Here is a 6000-nt window from a genome sequence, read left to right on the forward strand (position 1 = left end):
GTTAGTCCTCTCTTAACAAAAGCAGAAGGAATACTTGATCCCAGCATTAATTCTCTGAATAATCCATTCAAGATGGATCATTTCCATGTTTTCCTACTTCTTAATCTAAAAACAAATGCCTGTTCCTCGAAGGGAGGAGCCTACAGATCCCCACTTCTTGATGACAGAATGTTGGGGAAACAGCTGATGGACTCAAGATGTTTAAAAGGTCTTGGATCCTCTCATCACTGAGTGGCACATTGCACCTTTTCTATTCATACTGAACGTTTTCTGGATGAGAGGCGGGTGAGCAGACACATAAACACGGAACATGAGGTTCTCTCACTGATTTACTTCTCTAGTCCAAGTACTGTAACACTTACAGGCATGCTCCTCTGATTTGAGTCCTTTTTATTTTATGATTTTACTTTACTTTGTGTAAGAATTTTGGAAACAATATTAAAATGAGCATCCCTATACAAGAAAATGAACTTTGATGAATGTTTGAACTTCTACTTTGGCTTACCAAAAATTGTTCGTTAAAGTTGTCACACTGTCCTCGAATGCCAAGTGTGAGGCGCTTCTGCGCGGTGCTGACTATTCCAGCATCTGGCCTGAAGTGTTGGGAGCAGATCGGTTTCACGTCTGCTGCCCCCTATTTTTCAGATGCCATCAATGACACTGATGGACGAAGCATGCATGCAGTAGGTTCTCATAAATAGACGTCGCTGTGAGCATGGACAAAAGGTCCACTCCCTCTCTCTGTTAAAGCCGTGCCAGTGACTCTCCTGCAGCCTTTACCCCTGAGTGGATGGATTAGCAAATGAGAAGGATGAAAGTCACTTCATCTCAATCAAGTCGGTGGGACACTTTCTGGCCTTCCTCAGATACGTTCACTGAATAAGCTAGGTGTGCGCCAGCACCTGAAACACAGGTGGCACTGATTCCTTTTCCTTAGGAAACAGGAAGGATTTGGACCTTTTGGCTCTCTCTCTCTCTCTTTTTAATACCTTGGGAATCTGAGACATGTCGAAGGGAGTCATGCCCTAGAAAGGCAATAGTAAAGTAAGGACCTCACCCCAAGTCACTTAGATTTTTATGAACCAGAAACTCTGCAAGGAAACAAGAATAATTTACTCTTATTTATAGACTTGGTTTTCTTTTACCAGTATACTTTTTAAAATGGCAGTCTCTTAGCATAGCTAGTTTGTTTTTTTTTCTCAATAGACTAACCCTGAAATCTAAGTTTTATTTTCTTTTATTACCTTCATGCACACCAGAGCACCCCACTACACATAGTTTCCTAGTTACCGTTACAAAATCAAGTTGGAGAGGAAAGTGTTTATATTGTTTACACTCTCAGGTAAAAGTACATCAGGGCTGGATTCTGGAGGCCTGAGCTGATGCAGAGGCCATGGAGGGGTGCTGCTCACTGGCTTGCTCCCCTTGACTTGCTCAGCCTGCTTTCTCATAAAACCCAGGACCACCAGCTCAGGGATGGCACCACTCACAATGGACTGGGCGCTCCCACATCGATCACTAAGAAAATACCTAACAGACTTGCTACTTTCTCACTGGAGACTGCCTCCTCTCTGATGACTCTGGATTGTTTGACACAAAACAAGCCATTGCAGATAGGAATCTGGAAGAGTGGAATTCCCTCCATCTTTGTAAGGACACAAAGTGAAACCTGTCTCTTAGGTAAGCTTACCCTGGGATGAGACATTGGATTACAGGTGAGCTGTTATCTGTAGTCACCCAGAAAATAATGTATGCATTTTTTCCCACACTGCAATGACTTTATATAACATGCTAAAACACAAAGGAAGTCAACCTGAGTACTGAGACTGAGTACTCCATGGCAGCCTTCAGCGTTCTTGGCCTGGACTGCAAGAACAGTATGTTAATTGGCTGCAAATTAATAGTAAATTCATTTATTAAGAAAGCACGTGAGGGCTTTCTTCCATGTTTTCTCTTCTAGGTCTTACAATGTCTTTCAGTGCACCCAATCCCTTCTGGAATGTTTGTTTTCTTTTCTGAACCCTGGCCCATAGACATATTCGTATCAGAAGAGCTCTGGAAAATGACCATTTCAAACAAAGAAATCTAGTCTACTTCCATCGCTGAGACCCAACAGTGGCTGGTAACTCTTTACTTACATCAGTCAAGGGAGAATTTGCCTATTTTCATTTATTTTTGCTTAGAGTAAAATGTCTACTGAGAGGAAATCTTTGCAAAGCCAAATGGCTGTCGTAATGCATTATTTTGATGGGAACAATAAAAAAGACTGTGGGAAATCCTAGTTGAACTTACAAGCTCGAAGCTTGAAATGCCTGGGTTTTAACACGATTGAACAAATGTAATTACGATTATCCTGAAATACCACATTACCTCTTGTACTAATGATGCTAAGACATCTTGGAGGCACAATCAGAGTTTGCCTATTGGGGCTCCCAGACTGCAGTGTGAGTGGAGATATCTTTTGGAAGATTGAACTGATTGACTGACATTCTGAATATCAGAATGGGGAAAATCTGGGCATGAAAATCTAGTCAATCCCTTAAATATACTCAGTTGTCCCCTTTCCTTTTGGACGAGGAGGGTGATTGATTACCCCTTTCTGGGATCCCATTATGACTTCATAGAACTCGCTGCAAATGGACACGGTTTTACTTAAGCTCCATCCCATACTGTCTGTAGATCCATATTCTGGTAGAGAAATATACCACACGCTGTAGGAAAACAAGAACAAATTCTAAGCCACAGGAGACAGTTTAAATGCCAAAGCGATGGCTGATTTATGTTGGCAGAAGCTTGGGGGGGCGGGCATTGTGGGAATGGCTTCCGTTGTAAGCTAGATTATTTAGGACCAGGCCAGTGTATTCTCATGAATGAACAGGAAGGAATGGGAATCTTGGGTTCGTTGTGTTAACTCAAGCAAGTAAGAATGGCTTTGCCACACACCTAAAGGACTGAAGGTGTTTAGTAGCCTGTGCTAAGCACTTTAAGCCTCTGAAAGATGAGCAATGGAATGAAGAGGAGAGAATCTATAGGCTCAGGGGGACAGGAGTACTGTAAAGGTCTGTCATGTCTGTCGGACATGCTCGTGGGACAGTTTCATAGCCCAGACATTGAGAAGAACAGGTTAAATGTTCTGGGAAGGCTCTCCGATGTCTGTCTTGAGTGATGACAGCAAGGAAGACTGTCACTATAAAGAGCTCTGTAAGTGTAATGAAGACCCTGAACTGAGCAGTAGGTAATCTAGACACAAAGTCAGTGGGCTGGAGACAGGCTGATTGCTGAGGTCCCCTGGTCCAGCTGAAACAGCCCCACTCTCGGTTAGTAAGCGACCTTGTCTCAAAAGAAAAGGCAGTGCAGCTACCCAGAGGCTGTTTGAGCTGTGGGCTGGCTTTCCCCAGGGTGGGAGGATTGTTCAAGGTTCCTGAATAAACTGCATTGAAAAAAAAATTAATTAATTAATTAAAAATTTTAAAAAAGAAAAAGAAAAGGCAGAGTGCATTTAAGGGAGACTCCCGGCCTCTGGCTTCCACATGCACCTGTGAACATGCTCAGCAACCCCCCCACACGCACACACACGCACACACGCACACACGCGCACACACGCACACACACACGCACACGCACACACACACGCACACACACGCACACACACACACACGCACACACACGCACACACACACACACACACACACGCACACGCACACACACACGCACACACACACGCACACGCACACACACAAGAGTTCTGAAAGAGTTACTGCACTAACATGTATCCTGATTTTACATATGTCCTGACAAGTGGAATAAAAGGAAACTTTCACACTGTTAGTGATTTCAGAATCTCTCTGAAGATTCTGTTAGGCAGTTCAAGCTTTGAGATAATATTTAGTTTTGAAAATTAGGAATGAAAGTGTTATTTCTTTTATTTTAACTCTGAGGAGGATATAAGATATGGTCTTCAGATTATTCTAAGTAACTACAGTTCTTTATTAGAAAAGAAATTTTAACAGAAAATCCTTGCCACAAGGGTAATGTAGGTGATACTGAAAAAGAAGTATGTAACTCAAATATAATGATGATTCCCTTCCCCCCCCATTTTATAACAGGGATTAGGGTTACCAGAAGATCACAGCACTGTGAATCCAATTAGGCTATAATGAAATGCATGCTTTGAGCTTACACACCAATTGATTTAGAGAGGGAAATAATTATAATTACTAGCATGATATTTGGCACTATGATTATACACTAGCTTATTCTGATTATTAAAATCATTCTTATTTTCAGAATTGAATGTACTTAATCTTACACGATACGTTCAAGTTCACAGAGCTGGCTGTGTCTTTGGTTATACCAGCGGGACGAGAGAATCATAAACAGAATAAGGGCATGAGGTCTTGATGAAAAAAAAATCAGATCTGACTACAAATGACTTTGTATTTTTAATGAGTTTTTGCAATAGACCACAGAAAATATCATCTGTAGGAAAAAAAAAAAAGACTGATTATAACCGATTCCTGAAAACTCTAATTTGAGAGACCTGAGTCACTCTCTCTCTCTCTCTCTCTCTTTCTCTCTCTCTCTCTCTCACTCACACACACACATACACACAGAGAGAGAGAGAGTGTGTGTGTGTGTGTGTGTGTGTGTGTGTGTGTGTGTACTTTGCTTAACACTGACTCCACCTCTCACCCTGGCTTCCAAACTGAACACTTAATGTTCTGTTTGTAAAGGCATACAGAAGGAGGTAGTAAAGAATAAGTCATCAGAGGTTTGGTTGGTTGGTAGGTTGCTTGGTTGTTGGTTGGTTGTTGGTTAGTTGGTTGGTTGGTAGGTTGGTAGATTGCTTGGTTGTTGGTTGGTTGGTTGGTAGGTTGGTAGGTTGGTAGGTTGGTAGGTAGGTAGGTAGGTAGGTTGGTTGGTAGGTAATTACTCTGTAACTAACACACAAAAGTCTCATAGCCCCAGGTCCTCCCAGAAGAGAAGCCCAAAGGTATCTGTGTGGTAAAGGGTCCCATGAGTTCACTGCTATGATCCTTTATACGTAAGCCAACACCTGGCACATAGTAGCAATTTAATAAACTTCTGTCGACTGAATGAATAAAAAGATGTTCTATCACACTTTTTTAAAAAATGCAAGTTTAAACACAATGTTGTGGCTTTGGAGATAGTTCGGCTGGTACAATGATTGCCTGATAGCAGGAGGATGTAAGTTCGATTCCCTACAAGCCACAGTGAAAGGAAAAAAGTCCAGGGTGGTAGCACACACTTGTGGTCTCAGTGCTGGGTAAATGGAGATAGGCAGATATAGGGGCTCAGTGGCCCAGCTTAGCCTCCACTGCGAATTCTTGGCTACTGTGAGAACTTGTCTCAAATATAAAGATGGATTGACAGTGTCAGCTCTGCCCTCTGACCTCTCTACACAGACAGTGACCTCCATACATCTGTACATACATGACTCCCTCTGTGCTGTAATAGTTTTCCATTCTGACAATACAGTAACTTGTCCACAATCAATCAATATGGGCACTTCCCTCCCCATACGTTAAATTCTATATTTGACTTTTCATTCTTGCAACTCCATGATCAAATTCTTCAGCTTTGTCTCTGGACCTGATTGTGTCCCTCCTGTTTGTGATGGCCCTGTCCACACACCCCTCCCCCTCTGTGGTTGGTTGACTTATTATGAGGGGGGATGCAACCTCCCTTGGTTCCCCAGCCTTGAAGCCTCTGTTATCGTTTAAAGGTGAAAAGTCTCCCACGGGTTCACATATGTGCATATGTGGTCCTCAGTTGGCTGAAGAAAGTGGGTCTCTGGAGGGTGGGATTGTGAGGAAAGAGCGAAGCACTGCTCCTGTCTGTTCTCTGCCTTTGGACCTGCCAAGAGAGGACAAGCCTTACTGCAACCCTCTGCCCCCGTGGGCGGAGTCCCAGCTGTCATGCCTTCCCCACTGTGAAACTGTGAGCTAAGATCCTTAAGTTGCTTCTTGTCAGGTATCT

This window comes from Meriones unguiculatus, chromosome 16 (genome assembly GCF_030254825.1).
Source record: "Meriones unguiculatus strain TT.TT164.6M chromosome 16, Bangor_MerUng_6.1, whole genome shotgun sequence".
NCBI lineage: Eukaryota > Metazoa > Chordata > Mammalia > Rodentia > Muridae > Meriones > Meriones unguiculatus.